This window comes from Stegodyphus dumicola, chromosome 2, assembly GCF_044657685.1.
Source record: "Stegodyphus dumicola isolate Sdum_Otavi_A_Nest chromosome 2, ASM4465768v1".
Classification (NCBI taxonomy): domain Eukaryota; kingdom Metazoa; phylum Arthropoda; class Arachnida; order Araneae; family Eresidae; genus Stegodyphus; species Stegodyphus dumicola.
The window spans coordinates 218,306,980-218,326,239 of record NC_140769.1 but is presented as its reverse complement, the minus strand read 5'-3'; the positions used below and the strand labels follow the sequence as shown (position 1 = coordinate 218,326,239).

The window sequence follows — 19,260 nt, the reverse complement described above, 5'->3', positions numbered from 1 at the left end:
TTAGAAACAAATTTGTAACATACATTTACATGATTTAATACTATACCTTGACGTATGGTTGGAATATCGATTTATAATATGTACAGAGTAATTTGTATGGAGTTACAAAAGTAAATATTAAAATAATTCATTCCTGTTTGGATATTTAGTGTTTCTTCTTAAATTTACTGAAATAACTTTAATTGTAATATATGCATACTGTAAACATGTATTTTTTATTATATCATTTATTTGTTATTGTACATATTGAAAATTATTTTCTAATTTTCAACAGAAAATTAACGAGTTGTTGAGTTGCTTAATAACAAAGGATAAAGATCTTCCCAGAGTAAGAGTAGATCTTTCAATTTAATATATTCATTTTTATAACAATTATAAATATTTTACATGGCACATTATAAACTGATATAATACGTTAAACAGTAGCTATAATTTTCTCCTTTATTAGGTATATGTGAAGAATGTTTGTTTAGTCTTTAATTTTTTGTACTTTTATTACTTGCAAATTGCTTACACAGTGAAGCCTTTGTTAATAGATGATGATTTGTGTAATCATCTTAAGTTAATTTTTATTTTTGAACTATTTGCCCAAGATTACCAATTTTCATTATCTAGTTCTTCATTATTTGCATAGAACTGAGTTTGAATTTACAATCTTTATGGGAAACGAAAAGGCATTTTAACCACAGATATTTGGAAGACATAGTTTTCGATATTTATAAGAATTGTCCAAATTACAGTAGCCTTTCAATTATTTTATTTGTCTCACTTGACCCCTAAATTAAGCTCTGATACTTCAACTTCACCTATTCTTTTAGTACAGTCAAAAGTCGTTAATCCAGACACGTCGGGACTTCGGCGATTCCGGATTATCGATTTTTCCGGACTATAGATCATCAGTTTAAATCTGGTAAGATGGGATGCAGAAATTATAAAGTTAAAAATATGAAACCGTAATTTCTGATATAAAGAACAATTATGATCTAAAGGGTATCAAAATTTACAAAAAAAAAAAAAAAAAAAAAAAAAAAAAGCTTAATATTTATTTGTTTACTTTATTAAACATTTCTTTCAATGTAAGTTGTTTGCTTCGTTTTCTGTAATAATACTTCCTCTTTAATTCTATAAACAGACATAATATCTTCTTCAGTTGCAAAATTCCGCTGTTCAAGTCGTATAACTGCTGTGTCGAGAATACCGACTAATTTGTCAATCGAAATTTTTTCGTTTTCGATAACTTCTGTGTCACTTTCTTCACTATCGGAAGCAAATTATACTGACGAGGAATTTGATTTAAATCATATCAAAGACGGAATACATCGAGATGAAATACTACATTTAGTAAGGAATTGTAAGCCAAATAAAATGAAAACATCTGCCCTGAAGATAAGGATAGTGCTGACAAATCAACTTCCAATTTATTGCGTGCCGCGGCGTTGAAAACATCTGCCCTGAAGATACGGAAGTGCTGACAGATCAACTTCCAATTCATTGCGCGCCGTTCCCCCCCCATCCCCCGCCGCAGAGCAGCGTGAAATTGATAAACAGATTTTGGAATGGTTAGGTCATTTTTTGCAGCAATTCCACTTTTGTTTAATGGACTTCGAAACATACTTTCGCTCTGGTAGATCCTTTACATATTAGTAAATATATATCGGAAATTCTATTTGACATAATCGAAAGTTCAAGCTTACTTTTATAAAATTGCTCTAACAGTCTGCAAAAAATAATAAGCCGGATCCAATTCGAAGATTAAGGAACAACGCAATCTGCAACATTAACTTAATTAGATAATTTTAGCTTAGCTTATACCGTCCGTTATACATTAAACGCGCATGCGTAAACTTATTTTGCGCATGCGCACACGCATATTCGCAGCCGTAAAGTTCTTACACGCATGCGTCAATGCGCCGCATGCGCAGAAAGTTTGTAGCTTTGAGGTCCGGATTATAGATCATTTCGGATTATGGGTGTCCGAATTAACGACTTTTGACTGTATATAATTTTTGTGTTATCCTAACAAATTTTAAACATATATATGCTATGTGTCTGCATCAGTGACTATTAAGTTACTAATCATTGACTCTTGTATATATACTTTAATTAGGAAAACTTAACAATTTCTTTATGAACACAAAATTTGTTCACATTGTCTTTAAGGCAAAAGTTCATTTATGAACTGCTCATAATATTTCTGGAATTTATTTGACCAATGCTAAACCCCTTCTCTTAATATTTGGAGGGTGTCCTTGTTAAAAGTGAACATGTCAATGTGAAATTAAAAAAAAAAAAAAACTGGCAGAAAAAGGCCACATTAACAAATTTTTCTTGGTTCCTTCCCCCAAGAACAAGGATTCTGTCGATATTTTTTCTTGCTCCTGAAAAAGAGGGGCCCGTGTCTGACCGCTCTCAAAATCAATAGTTATTTAAAATTTATGCCAAATTAAGGCTGTTTTTTTACGCTTAATTTTAAATGGTTGATTAAAATCAAAATCAAGCTGTCTGGTGATTTAATACTTTACTTTGCAACATTTTCCCACCACTTCCCAGTTTTTATAATAGATTTTCACCTTATTTGGCAACTTAAAAATTTATTCTTAAGCATTTTTATCATTTTAAATAAACTGTTGAACTCAATAAGAGAAGTATTTTTTACATTTTTGTATACAAATGGGTGAGACTTCAATTTGATTACAGTATCTGAATGATAATATTCAGTACAATCACATTAAACAGTATCTAATACTGTAGTTCTTTTGAAAGCTAATTGCTCAATTTTGTACAATTAAGACTTATGTGTGAATAAATGAACAATACTCACATAGTTACTAGGTTTTTCTAGTCTCCAGGAAGTATTTGTGACTGCACAATGTTTTACAGTAATTTTACACTTTTATACATACCTTTAGTGCTATTCTTGCATTTAATTTAAAATATGCAACTATATTTCATACATCATTCTACATTTCTTTCTAAACATTTCTACATTTTCTCCTAAACATCCCCATATTGTTCATTTAGTGGCCTTTCAATTATTCAGTACTCAGATGTATAAATATGCAGTATTTTATTGTCTGCTCTACATCACGCTCTTTGCCATAACTGCATGTATTAAAGATCTCTCAATTTTTAAACAAATACTCCATGCAATTAAGTAATGTATTAAATACATAAACTACAAAAATATTCATAATTTTGGATAAGATGCAGAAATACAGGTTTTATATACAGAGATATAAGGTCAAATGCAGGGACACAAAAATACTAGTGAATTTTTTATTAACACCATAAAACAGGAAAAAAAAAAAGAACATAATTTACATATAATATTAACAATGTGTTTGTATATTATACTACACTTACATCATATACACAAAGTGCCTATGTTAAATGCAAATTATATTATTTTTCCCGTTTGAAGCATTTAATTAAGAATCACTTGTATCCTTTCATGTATCTTCCATCTACATGTAAAGTAGATGTTTGGGTATATGGTATTCCCAGATGAAATTACAACACATGAAATATTTATTTAAATGATGCGAGACCTTAAACACACATAACTATGACAAAGAACACTACTTAAAACAGGCAATACAGCAGTATGTATTCATATACATAACTACTAAATCTATGAGGGTCTGGTTTAGTTTATTATGGTAAAGCACACTAGGGCTACCTGCTCAAGGAGAGGGATGTCTTTGTGGAGGACTTTCTTTGGGAAACTGGCTCATATATACAACAATATGAGGGAAAACGGAATGTTTAGAATAGAATGCTTACTGATAGACGAAATATGGTGGCATGTTTTAAGTTGCATAAATGCAAGAATAGCACTAGTAGCACATATAAAGCTAATGAAAAATACTGTGTAGTCATACTCTCTCCCATAATTTGTTATATGTATTTACAGTTACTTTTGTGTCTCATAATTTATTATATGTATTCATGGTTTATTTATGTGTATTTACAATTTCACAACTTTCAAATAAATATTTTATGCATTACCATTTCATTTGGATATCAAACATACTCAAACATCTATTTTGCATATACTCATAGATGAAAGCTACATGGAAGGATTCATGTGAATTCTTGATTAAATGCATAAAACAGAGAGAATGACATAATTTATATGTGTCATAGGTGCTATGCTTATGAAACATAAATCTAACATGTAAACAATATTATATGCAAATTATATCTTTTTTTAAATGCATTTAATCAAGAATTCACAAGTATTCTTTTATGTATTCCTGTGTTTTACATCATATCCCTTTACGTAAATTCTATGTTTCTGCTTTTTATCCCAAAAAGTACTGCATAAATGCTGCGTTTGTATAAGCTGAAGCTTTCTTTATCAATAATCACTTCAGCTTCTGCACTTACATGGACTTTTAAATGCACTGAAGTACATATTTTACATCTGATATTCAGCATTTTTATATAAAGAAAGACTATTTTGTACCTCTACACTTTTTTAAAAATCTTCATTAGATAATCTCATACATCTGGACTCTTCCCATTTATATTTATACCCACATTTTACATACTTAATGACATTTTTATTTCACATCTTTTAACTGTTATAAACAAATTTTAAATGAATTCCAGATCCTTATATGTCACACAACAATCTGAGCATAACATTCTGCCATTTGGATATATCCTAACAAATCATATATATTGTTATGTATTTTGTACACAGATAGATGATTTTAATGCAATTATATGTGGAGTTGTTGTACTTTTCTGTTTTTCTTGTATTTTCGGAGACCAACCCCCTTTTTGGCCTGTGTTGTTGAAGTAAATCCACTTTTGATCACAATGATGATCCTATCGAGAATTTTGTCCCTGCTACTGCCATATTATATTTGAGCAGATTAGTGTAGGCCCGAACAAGTCTGCCCTTATCTGCTTGAGTCAGTTCATGCGGCACCCTGTGACTGAACTTGTACGTCAAGTTTATGCGATGCATAGCACAACTAATGGCACTAACGTCTAACTCCTTAGCAAGTTCTCAAGTGCTTGCATAATCATCTTCTTCCATAAGTTCTTGCAGGGAAGCCTCATCAACATTCAGTAGGCCGGCCAAAGTGCTCTGTTTCTTAAATGTCATAGTCCTCATTTTTGAGCTTTCAGTACCAAACCTTCACAGTGTCACATGATAAAACATTAGTACCTAAACCAGTACACATAATTTGGTGACATTCTGTAGCTGATTTTTTGCAACAGAACTGGACGTGAACGATGCTCCTAATCTGGTAGCATTATAGTTCCATTTCAGACACCTTGTACTTTGATAATGATATTTTTTTTTACAAATTTCCCAACACAATGTTCTAAAGCAAGTCTTTTTCTTTCCAATGCCAAAAATCTTTTGGCAAAAAACACGCCAATGCGAACTGTTTGTGCAGATGATATTTGCAGTGGCAAAACTTTCAATAAAACCCAATATTTATAAACATAAGTTTTTCCATCTAAAGTATTTTTTTAAGGTTTCAGAACAAAATGTTGATCCTATTACACAGAAGAACCTTGAGCAATATTTGGTATCATTTTGTCAAATTAGATAAAAAGGAAAATTCTGCTATTGTCAGCAGAAAATGTCCTGTTCTTTGGGATCTGCCTCCAATCCAAAAATTTATTTTTATATTGTGCTTTGTAGTAGCAACAAAATATTAATTATAGTAATAAAATAATGTAATCTTTAACAAAAATTAGTTTATCATTATTTAAAAAAATTTTTTAGAATTTTCTTATTTAAGAATTTTATTGTTGTTCTATATAGAAGGGTGCTTTTAGGAGATCTTAAAAGTACAGTTGAAAGAAATCACTCCAGGAAAAGAGTGGTTTGATTGAGTTGATTCCACTGATCCCACTCCTTGTTTGAGTATTTCTGCTCTTCCCCCATCTTTGGTCACCACTCTTGATCCCTTCCTGTTCCGAGCGTATTCATCAAGCTCATTGTTAGTGAGCAGTGAATCATTGAAAAGAGATTTGCTTCATAGAGAATGGTTCCAATCTGATCTGTTAAAGGAGCAGTCTTGCTCATCTCTAGTATAAGTACTTCTCTGGGAAGTTCCAGACCTCTGAAGAGTTTGATTTTGATAAAATAAATTTTATCAACCTATCATTGGACCTGTGAGCACTCAATCTTTTATGAACCTGTACACATGCGATAATATTCTAACACATACAGTTTAAATAAATTGTTCATATTCAGTGCATATGACAAATTAAGAATCATCATTAGCCATTAGAGTACAATATTTGCATCCAAGCTTATCCCTGATAAAACTACAGCCATATTATATAACACAGTAGGTACCACTTAATGTGTTCGCACTTGCCCAGAGCTATTTTGATAATATTAATCAAAACATTAAATGATGAGCAAATATAGCCTTCAAAATGGCAATAGAATTTAACTAATTTAATATAAATAAGTACTTTCACGGAGTTTTTATTAGGAAAATTTATTTATGAACTGTTCATATTGCATGTAATGCAGTGGTTCATTTACGACCTGTACATTTCTGGAAATTCTCTGGGCAATGTTATGGCTCTAATCTTCATACCCAGAGGGCATCCCTCATTCCAAGAGAGAACATAGAGTAAAATTCAAAAATTAGACAAAAAGAAAACGAAAAAAAAAAAAAAAAAACCCCATTAGTTTGGTGTAGATGTTTTAAAATATATATATACTTTTTAATTTTGTTTATGGATTAGGGGTGCTCCCTGACCTGTATTTGATAATCCACAAAATCAATAGAGTATTCAAAGTCTAAACCAAATTAAGGTTGCTTTTTTTCAGTGGGAGGCCTAATTTTAACTGGTTGACTAAAATCAAAAACAAGCTGTAACAAGACACAATCTCTTACTAGAAAACAAGACAATCTTTTACTTGGAAACACTTGGCAATTTTTGTCATCTATTTTAACCTTATTTGGTGACTTTACCAGTTCACCAGTTCAAAATAATTATTTGATAATACTTTGATAACGTTAACTGAATTACTGAAAAAAATGCACCTTGCACTTTATTATTGAGGAAAGCTTAGAATGAGATGTCTATTCTGTGGCTGACACAGAGCTTTCGAGATTTTAATAATCCAAGGTAGGTGGCAGTTTTGTACATCCAACACTCATTACTTTGACAGTTTCTTTGAGATTTAAAAATCAGACGATACAAGGATGTAAAAAAAATCTCTGGATTTATGTATGAAATGGATGAATAATCATTTTATATGTCTGTTAACTTTTAAAAAGAAACCTGTAAGAGTAACCTGGATGAAAATTTAACAAAAAATAAATACAAACAAACCACAAATGAAACATGATGGAGGGAAAAATTAAATTTTTGCAATTTACCATGTAAATATTAATTATTTATAAGTGTATCTGAAAATTAATGACTTATTCACTCATAACTCCTATGAATGTTATTACTATCAAGAAATCTAGTTATTTAAATACAGTGGCGTAGCTAGGGTGGGGCAAGGGGGGACATCTGTCCCCGGGCGCAGCATCCAAGGGGCGCTAAATTGATGCTACGAAATTCTTTAATGAAATGTTTTCCATTCTTGGCACACAGAAAGGGGCGCAAATTCTTCAGTTGTCCCCGAGCGCTGGAAACTCTAGCTACGCCCCTGTTTAAATATATATTATGTAATGACTAATATTTACTTGTAAACATAAAAGTATTATTGACAAATATATTTATAAACTATTTAAGCAGGAATTATTCATAATAATTCAATGTTGTATTCATATTAATATTGTTTGATCAATAATTAAGTGACATTTCACATAGCACAGGTTCACATAGCACATCGTTCCCAACATCAACTGACAATTACTTCACTTCAGTTCGACCAGCAACTAGTGTGTTGCCACAATATGTAACATCTCCCCTCTTTTGTAAGAATCATAGGAATCACTGCATTACATAATTATCATATTTGGATGGGCGATATACATTTCGACCACTTCTTGTTTTATATACACACAATCATGATTAATATTATTGCTATTATCTTGATGGTGAGGATCATTATGTATTTTTGGATGATCACTACTTATATTTTCCTCATTCTCATTACATAGATCAAAATAGTCTAATGTCTCTGAATTTTAGTTTTTTTTAAATGGAATTTATTCCGTCTAATTACCCTATTATCTTTTGTTCTAATCCAATATGATCTAGGAGTTTGATGCTTTTTTAAAACTATAGCAGGCTCCCATTTATTTTCCCATCTCAACATAAACTTTTCCCCAGGAATAAATTCAGGTCTTTCCCTTGCATGCTTATCATAATAGATTTTAGCCTGTTTCTGCTTATTCCTCACCTTTTCTCTATATTGATCTTTTACAGTTGGTTGCAATTCTGTTTGTGTAATTGGTCATCATGTTCTTAAATTCCTACTTAATTGCATTTGACTTGGTGATAAATTTATACCTGAAATTGGAGTATTTCTATATTCCAGTAAAGCCTCATTTAATTTCTCCAATCCTGCTTTTCTAAATAAACTCTTAGCTATACCTACCAACTTCTCTGCAAATCCATTAGATTTAGGATATCGAGGACAGCTAGTGATTATTTCAAATCCCCAATCCCTTGCGAAACTCTTCATTTTCCAACTACTAAATGGTACATTATCACAAATTAAAGTTTTGGGTATTCCATGTGTTGCAAATATCGATTTCAGTTTACTAGTAACTTCCACTGCACTTTTAATTTTTAGAGAAATTATGTCTACCCATTTAGTTAAGTATTAGCCTATTACTAGGTAATGTTTCCCCGCATACTCACAGATATCAGTATCAGCCTATTACTAGATAACGTTTCCCCGCATACTCACAGATATCAGCATCAACCTTTTCAACCATAAGGTAAACTGGGAATTTCATGAGAAACAAGAGGTTCTTTTACTGTTTGAGGTCTGAACCTATCACAAATTAGGCATTTAGAAATCATATTTTCAATGTCACTGTTGATTCCTGGCCAAAATAGTACTTAATATAGCTAGCTATATTAAGTACTATTTTGGCCAGGAAGCGATTCGAGCCCTAGCTTTTGGTTTTTCAACCCCACAGTGAGCTTCATGCAATAATGTTAATATACACTTCCTTAATGCAACAGGTACAGTAAGACCCCGCTTAACGTGGGGGATACGTTCCATCAAAGTAGAGCGTAATGCGAAACAGCGCTAAACGAGGCTATCTTTACATGTAAATATTGGGGTTAGGGGAAGATGGCTAGGAAATTGATTAGGTATTAAATTTAAAAAGTATGTTTTTTTAATAAAAATAAAACCAAACATTTATTTCTTAAAGCCCAAATTAATACCACATTATTATTTCTTGCAAAAATAAAAACAAAATATAAATAACAAAATGAATATTCTTAAAAAAAAAACAAATAAAATTCTAAGTCAGTCATATTTAGTTAGCCTTCCGCGTTTTCAGTGTTCTGCCTTTTTGTGACAAAAGCATCTAATGTTGTTTGCCTTTTTCTTTTGCGTTGTTCTCTTAAAAGTTCTTCATAAACGGATAGAGCATCTCTAACACCACGCCTTACTTTTGAGCTCCTGTCAAAATTCGGATCATTTTCAATGAATTGATCCATTATTTCAGTTATGGTAGACAAACTCCTTTTTACAAACGCCATCGAAATTTCTTTTTGCTCTTCTTCTGAATCACTGCTGTCAACATTTTTGTTTTCTTCTTGTTCAGTTAATTCCTTGAGCTCATCATTAGAAAGACTAGCCGCTGCTTCTTGAATTATTTCTTCGACATCTTCCACATTTACCCCTTCAAAATATGTCTGTACAATACCGCACCAAACAAGAAATACAAGTACACTCTTTCGGATATGTATTTGAAACCTATCGCTGCATAATATTTCAGGGAATCCCCGTATGCTGCGAGCGATTTCGTGGAATCCCCGGGTTGAAATAAAAGAGCGCTAAACCGAAACAGCGTTAAGCGGGGTCTTACTGTACTACAATTCGATTAAAAAAAAACTAAACCTTGTTCAACACTCAACTCATTTTAAAATTCAAAATAAGATCTTGCTTCTTTATTAACACTCAAAGGCCATCCATTTTGCCAATATTCTTTTACTAACATTAACCCTTCATCTTCTAATGCAGCTTTCTAAAATTCCCTTTTCTTACTCTCAGACATTTGCAATTGTTTTGTTCGTGTATGAAAAATCTCTGTCATATCCATGTTTTCATTTGTGTGTGTATCAATAAAGGAACGTAACAGTAAATCTGCAATATACATATATTTCCCAGGCAAATATTCAAGTTTTAAGTTATATTGTAAGAGCTTAATTTTTATCCTTTGCAATCTATTTAACAACACATTAGCAATATTTTTGTTCATAATTGAAACTAATGGTTTATGATCAGTAAGCACTTCTACCTCTCAACCATAAATGTAATAGTGAAATTTATTAACAGCAAATAAAATACTAAGAAATTCTTTCTCAATCTGAGCATAATTTTTTTCTGCATTACTTAAACTCCTAGACGAAAAAGCAATTGGTTGCCCATTTTGCAATAAGCAGCAACCTAAACCATCTTTAGAACTATCTTCCTGTATAGTGATAGGTTTACTGCCATCAAATATTCCTAACACAGGTGCATTGCAAATTAATTTTTTTTTTTTTTCTGTGAATGCTTTAGAATGTAGCTGTAACCACTGCCATTCTACTTTGTTTTTCAAAAGTTCCCTTAATATGGCTGTTTTCTCTGAAAAATGTGGTACAAATTTCTTCAAATAATTACACATTCCCAAAACACGCTGTAATCTGTGCTTATTCCGAGGTTCCTGTAACTCAGTAATGGCTTTAATTCGATCAAGATCAGATCGCATGCCTGATACATTAAATAAATGACCTAAATATTTAACCTCACTAACACTATATTGAAGTTTTTGCTTGTTGAATTTAATATTGAGTTTTTTAGCTCTGTTGATGAACTCTGCTAAAATTTTATCATGTTCTTGTACTGTGCTAGCGGAAATGAGGATGTCATCAAAATAGATAAATACTCCTGGTATATTACCAAAATTTTCAGAATAGCGTTTCTGAAAAATTTCAGGTGCACAGGAAACACCCATTGCAAGCCTTAAAAATTTATTGCATCCAAATGTTGTGCTAAAAGTACAAAGATCCTATCTAATGCTATTTGAAAAAACTCTCCCTATCTAATGCTATTTGAAAAAAATCAACCTTTAAATCCAAAACAGAGTAAACTGATTTAATACATAGCTTTGGTAAAATCTCCTCAATTGTTGGAATCAACACATGCTCTCTTTTTACAGCTTTGTTAAGATCTTGAGGATCAAGGCATAATCTTAAGGATCCATTAGCTTTTTCAATTATTACTAGATTGCTAACTCAGTTCATGCCTGTAAACTGGCATCTGATACTCCAAGGACAATGCGATCACATACGACAGAGTCACTCTGCTCACCAAATTCGCAAGATTTTACAAGTTTTTTCAGGTCAGTCACGAAACAATCAAAAAGTTTCCCTCCTTCTTGTTTTCTCTTATTGAATAAAAATCTCTCCACCACAACATTTGTTCTAGGCCACAATATGTAACATTCAAATGCAAATTTTATGGCATATTAATATTTCTTTTTTTCCCACTGTCCTCTCCCTACACTCTCTATCGAAAGTAAACTACATGGAAATCAGAAATCAGCAGAAATATTTAACATATTTAAGGCATTTTAATCTGAATAGAATATATTATAGAGTGAATATAATTTTTGATTTAACAACACTTCATTGATGCTAAAAATCACCTCATTATTTGAGAAAGTGAGAAAAATAATGTGCGATTTTAATATTAATAATAAAATGACACTTTATTTTTTGTAATTGTTAATCAAATAAAAATCCCTTTCTTGTGTAATTAAAGAAAAACTTTTGAAAACATTTCTTCAAATTATAACTGTTCTGAGCGCAGTAAAAGTAACAAATTCCAACTATCGTATTCGGAATCAACTATTGTTTTTTAAAAAAAAGTAATCTTTCAAATAGCAAGGATTCTAAAATATTGTACGAAAAAAGGGGGATACTCAGATAAGCGGCACTTGGCGAGGTTCCTGAAATCGCATTCGCCAACTTGGGCGATAGGCGCCAAACAGTGGAAAGAATGTTTAGGTTGCTAGCCCAGATGTTAAACTAAGATATAGAAAAGGAAAGGGATATTTTCTTTCTATATGGTTGATACTTCGTGTTGGGTGTCATAACTTTGCAGATAAATCTTTGTGCTGATGATGACATGACTTAGTCAGTAGACATTTTGAATTTGCTATTTATTTTATTATTTTCTAAATAAATTAATTACACTTGTAATTAGAAAAATTTTATTTTTATACAAGAAAATCACAAAATGTGCTCCTTTTCTCTACTTATAGCTCACATTATCCCATGTATATAATGGGATAATGTGTATAATATATATGATTCCATTTTTATAGAATAAAATACGCTCTTTTTCTAACTTATTGCTCGCATTTCCAAATAATTTCTAATTAGAATGAAAATTTTTTTAATTATCTTCTTAATATTTAAGTGTATATGGGGTTTGGCCACAAACAGGAATTAATTTCTAAATAAATTAATTGTACTTCTAATATGAACATATTAATTAATTTCCATTCACTAGTTAGTATATTCAAAATTTTAACAGACGTTTTCACTCACATAAGAATTCTTTAACGTACGTCCCTCCCATGTCACATAAATTACTTCTCACAAGTTTCACCGCCTGAAATAATTCAAAGCCCTTGCTGCAGATAAGAAATTTCAGACACACAACCCTTCTGAGTAAGACACCTAAGAAAACACTTTGCCCACATCCCACTAGAAATAACGTACATTAATTAATATTTTTTTTGGCCTTTTATATACATGCAGAAAGTTTGTAGCTTTGAGGTCCGGATTATAGATCATTCCAGATTATGGAGGTCCGGATTAAAGACTTTTGATTGTATATATATATATATATTAATTTATGGAAGCCATTTGTTTAATCTAAACAAATGTCTTTTTTTCTAATTATGTCCATGTATAAATACAATTAGGATGGATTATTTAAAATTTAAATTATTTAAAAAAATCTAAACATAAACACATTTATATTTACGAAATAACTGTAGAATGTTTACCCTGAATGTGTTAAAAACCCATCGACCTTAATCACAAACCACTGAACATTTTTACAAACAAGAGTAATGCATCATTGCTTTAATGCAGTGGAACAGGAGAAGCCAGTCAGTTTCTCCTTCTATTCATCCTTCCATGTAATTTCCAGGCCTGTGGAGTCCGTAGGGAAAATGACTGACTCCCTCATATATATATATATGTAATGATATTTTTAAATCAATTGATTAAATTAAATTCTAATAATATTGCTTAATAATGTGTTGGCGATTCTCTACCTAAATTGCATCCTTGTTCCTAAATTTTGGCGAAATCCTTTCTTTAGTGTAAAATATATTAACCTGTTGGCGCCCGCCAAATCGCCAAACTCTTAAATCTGTCATATTACATAAAGTACTTAAGAACACTCCTGATGAGAAGATAGCGTCACCTCGTGATTTCAATTAATATCGCTGATTGGAGGAGCCTCGTGACGTACACATATGTATAAGTAGGGCTTCTGCTCAAGGTACGAGGAGAACGCTTGTGAGATGGATGCTAAAATAAACCTACCACTTTATATTCCAAAATTTGTCTCATTCCTATTGCCCCGGCTGCACAAAACAAATAATGTATGAGAAATTACATTTCATATATATATATATATATATATGTATGTAAACATATACACATGGGTTACAGCTTATTTTTTTAATATAAAAGAAGTAATGGATGATACAGAAAAAAATTGACGGCATAGTAAAATATTTATATTAATTAGCATTTATTATGAAATAGAAAAATTGGCATTAATTATTTCTAAGAAACAGTATAGCTTCGGCAAGATCTTTGTTGGAGGATCATAGATCCGATTTGATAAACTTCAGAGCTGACAAGAGTCTATCCACGCTGACTTGAGTAGGAGGAAGAGCTGTTACTGTTAGGGTTACTTCTTTTCAGGATAGATTTTTATAAGTTCTAAAAGAGGTGTCTTGCAAGAGCAATCACATTTCTCTATTTCTTCAAAGGCCACGTAGAAATTTTTTTATTTTTCCATTTTTATATCTAAAGGCTATTGGTTCCTTATTTTCATTTACTTTGGCTTAGCCATTTCAATATTATCTAAAAATAATTCTCAAAATCTAATTAATCACTGAAAGAAAATGACAGAGAGTCAGTTGCAATGCCTGCAATTTGACTTTCCCGATTTGAATATTACAATTGTTCTGAAAATAATTTCATTTTTATTGAAAGTTCATAGATGGCTTTCTTTGCCTTCTTAATTTGTTAGCCATCCAACAATATTTGGTGTTTTGGATCTACATATATTGAACCCAGCAAAATCTCATTGCCTAGCAAACTAGTCTCTCTCTTCTTCATTGAAGAAATAATTCCTTCTGAAATAAACCCTCCATTTCAGAAAGAACAAATGTCACATTTTTCATTCTCACCTTCTTGTTAATTCTTCAGATCGTAGCTTTTTTTGTGGCTATATACGGTGTAGAAAGAAGAGTTTCTAATTCTGAAAGATCATTCCAGTCTTTCTGTTGATGAAACATTAGGGTTAATTACATCTTCTAAAAAAGTTCTTAATTCAAAAAAAACCTCTTTATCATCAAATATATATTTCCTTATTATGTTGCTTGACCAATAATTGCTCCTTTTCCTGGTCGCTTCCTAAGAATGGCATCAATTTTGGGAGTTCCTGATGCTAACCTAAATTTACCAGTGAGATTTGTAACTAAATGAATCATTTTAATCACTAATGGCAAATATCCAACCCATCCTCCTCCCTTATATTTATTTATTAATATTTCAATAAAATAGAGAATAACTATTTATTAATGTATATAGTTTATAAATAAAAATAATAACTCAGTTTGTCATTAATGTTTTTTTCCAATTCACTTTAATTTCATTTCAAATTCAAACTGTCCAACAAAAACTGAAGTCGGAATCAACCTGTTTTTACCAACTCCAGCTCAGACTCCTTTTACCCAAAAATATGCCCAACTCTGATTCTGACACAACAGCCCTGGTAATTTATACATTTTTTTATATAAACAGGTGGCAGGGGCATAGCTAAAAAGGGGCAAGAGGGAACATCTCTTCTTGGACACAGCATCCAGGAGAAGCCAGCACTGAAAACCCTAGCTATGACTCTAACAGGCATGACTACAGCATCTGAATAATAACATTAACTGTGATCATATTAAGTGGCATCTATTGTATGCTTGTAATGTGTCTGATATCGAAGAATAAAAGACATTATTTATAAATTATAATATTATACAATTTCCATATTATAATGATATAATAAATATACCATTATAATATGAAAAAAAAAGGGGGGAGGGATATATCTAAATACAGAAGAGAGCTAAAGAGGTTGTGTCCTAGTATATGAATGGCTGAATTTGAAGCAATGAAATGCACTCATATGAAAACTGGCATTCTATAAAATACCTAAGCATTTTACAGACTGCCAAAAACTAGCTGAAATGTATGAAACGATTTAACATTTTACACATTACCTAGGCATTTTACACAATGCCAAAAACTAGCTGGTAATATATGAAATGATTAAACATTTCACACATTGCCAAGGCATTTTACAGAATGCCAAAAACTAGCTGGCAATATATGAAATGATTAAACATTTCACGCATTGCCTAGACATTCTATACGCTGTCTAAGTATGAAATACATTTCCATATTAATACAGTGTATAATAATTTGTGCAATATATTGCAAGTTGTAATGGGTCTGACAAAGGATAGTTTCTACAGACTTAGAAATTCTCAAAGAATTAAAAAAAAGAAAAAAAAAAAAGAAAAAACTACATATGAAATTACAGTTCATTATATGTTTAAAAAAAAAAAAAAAAAAAAAAAAACTTGCTTAGAATGAAGATATGCATAATCAAGGAATTCCTCTCTGGTCAATTGCAGTTGCTCAGTTCAATGGAAGTGCCCAAGGATTCATCAAAAGCATAAGTAAAACAAAGTGCTGTGAAGTAAGTATGAAATGCCTTTGCGTGAAAAAGTACTGAGGTGAATTCAAAATGTCATTCAAATCTACCATGTTGCAATAAAAAAGTTAATTTCAATTTCTTTTTCTTTATATTAAAATATTGTTTTCTTTAATAAGAAAAGCATAAATTTTGTTTCATAGAACTTTCATTTTTCTTTATGTATTTTGTCACGCTTTAATGGCACTCTCATTATTTTTTCATAATAATATTTTTATTTTTGGGGAATGAGCGTCTATTTTTTTAAAATACATTTGTGCTTTTAAAGAATGAATGTCTCTTAAATAATAGCCTTATTATAACCTTTTTCATGATGTGCCTAAAGAGCACCTGTTATTCTATAGAATGCCTAGGTAAAGTATATAATAATTCTCATATTTCATACTTTCCCTAAAAATGCCAGGCATTCTATAAAATACCTAGGCATAGTATTTGATGTCCAGTGAACAAATAAAGTCTCTGAAAAGCTATTATTTTTTTAAGTATTTTTTATAAACATCAAATACTATTCCTCCCAAAAGTGTTCATACACTTATGATTTTCATTGAAATAGGGCTCTATCCCTTAATTAAAAGTAAACTTTCTGAATTAGATTTTAATAATAAGATCTATAATCTATTCGTAACAAAATTACATGAAATATTTTTTAAATATATTGAAACTTTATTTTTAAGAAATTAATAATCAAAAAATGACAAACATTTTATCTCACAAAAGTCTTCGTACACTAATATATTTTTGGATAAAATCAAAATTAGAATTATCGTTTGCTGCTTTTTTTTAGTTTTTGCATTATGGTGGCATTTAAAAAAACCGTTTGCTTTAATTTTTTATTGTTTACTTCATAATATTCTATTTATTATTGAAAAATAGGTCGCAGTCGTAAACGAAATTACAAACAGCGTTTGAAAATTTATAATTTTTCGCCATAGTAGTGGTAAATCAATTCAAAATATCGCTAAATTAGTTAATTTATCCATTCTACAGTGCAGTATGTGATAATATACTTTAAAGAAGAAAATCGGATTTAAAACAAGTTAAGAAAAGGTCGACCGAGAAAGTTAACTAAACGTGATGAGAAATTTATTATTAGAAAATTTGTGAAAAACCCACGTTCGACTACTGTTAAAGTTTCTGCAGAATTTAATGCAAAGTTTTCTACTTAAGTTTCACCTGAAACTGTTCGACGAGTTCTTAGAGAAGATGGATTACATGGGTGTTCTGACCATAAAACGTTTTTATTAGTGAGAAAAACAGAAAGCTTAGACTTTCATTCGCCGAATCAATGATAAATACACCCAAAACATACTGGAATAATGTCCTAATTGCTGACAAAAGCAAATTTAACATTTTTGGTTCCGATGGTTGAATAACTGTATGGAGAATAAAAAATGTGGAACTTCATTCAAAAGAACTTAGTTGGAACAGTTAAGCATAATGATGGAGGTGTTCTTGTGTGGGGGTGCATGGCAGCATCAGGACTAGGTAATTTGGTATTTATTGATGGCATAATTAATCATTCTCTTTATTTAAATATTTTAAGAGACAATTTAAAATTATCAGCCCAAAATTTGGGTATTGTAAACAACTTTATTTTTAATCATGATAACGATCCTAAGCATACAGCTCTCAACTCTCAACCGCCTGTGATTTCTCTATAATTGTCCACAGGTTTTGAAAACACCATCTCAGTCGCCAGATTTAAACCCCATAGAACAAATATGGAAAGAACTGGAGGTTAGAGTACAGAAACACGACATCAAAATGAAAAGTGAACTCAAAACAGTCATGTTGGAAAAATGGATGAACATTGATACAGAAATTACAAAAAAACTAGTAAAATCTATTCCCATACGTTTAAAAGCTGTTGTGGATGCTAAGGGATATCCTACTAAATATTAATTTAACGAAAAATGAAGATATTTACTAATACGTCAAGATTTTTTTGAAATGTACGAAGACTTTTGTAAGATAAAATGCTTGTCATTTTTTGATTAAAAATAAAGTTTCGCTATATTTAAAAAATATTTCATGTAACTTTGTTCCGAATAGATTATAGATCTTATTATTAAAATATCATTCAGAAAGTTTACTTTTAATTAATGGATAGAGCCCGATTTCAATGAAAATCATAAGTGTACGAACACTTTTCGGAGCCACTGTATGTGTAACTAACTGCCCTTTCATCTTTCAAAAAAATCCTGAATTCTAACTCAGTGCTATGTAAATATTGAACTAGATAATGAAAATCCGTAATTTTTTGCAAACAACTGTAAAAATATAAACTCACTTTAAAAAACGTTCATAAAAATCATCATTTATTCATACACACTTTATAATGTAAGAAATAAAACTACAGAAAATTAATGTATAAATACATCTAGGCATAAAGACATGACGTAGTATTGCTATTGTTTATCACATTAACATAAATTAATAATGTGCACTATAAAATATTTCTAATCGTCATATAGATATAAATGACCATATTAAATTAAATGATCTGACACCTACTTGTTCAGTAACTTGTCATGTAAAGACCACCATTCGAAAATGAAAAGCGTTATTTTCAATAGTTTCACGCATGCGCAAAAGACATTTTCTTAGTATGGTGTACGCAAACAATATTATGTTCTTCGGGTATACGTTATTTGTCGTTGCATGTATTAATGAATGATCCGTTGGTAATGACTGTGGTGTAGATGATGAACAGTCAACTGTGTTGACAACGAGAGATTTACCACAATAATAATAATGAATGGTAAATTACACGGCATATTCTTATGCATTCAAGACTGAAACAATTACAAGTCATCCTATGACTGTTGCATAATTTCAAAATGTTAATGATAAAATTAAGAAATAATCTACTTTTGCTTACCTTGCGCTTTTTGAGATTAAATATATTTCACTAATTATTCATTATTACATCCATCACATTAAAAACAATCATTTATTTATTATGGTATGATTACTTTGACTTCCTCTCTTTATCCGATTTTCATAAATTTATCGGAACATATTTAACCATTCTTGTACTCATTTATCTTCAGCAGGAA

The 19,260-nt window shown here is 30.9% G+C and overlaps 1 protein-coding gene across 3 annotated transcripts in view; it reads right to left on the bottom strand.

Moving 5' to 3' along the window:
- Window positions 1-19,260, bottom strand: part of LOC118204081 (uncharacterized) — a 240,928-nt gene extending 221,668 nt beyond the window's left edge. For 2 of the 3 annotated variants that reach the window (XM_085811770.1, XM_085811773.1), the window contains exon 1: window positions 19,083-19,260. The gene's annotated coding sequence lies outside the window, so the exon portion shown is untranslated. Of the gene's footprint in view, window positions 1-18,715; window positions 18,826-19,082 lie in introns of those variants that run through there. The other variant, XM_085811771.1, reaches the window with a different exon arrangement.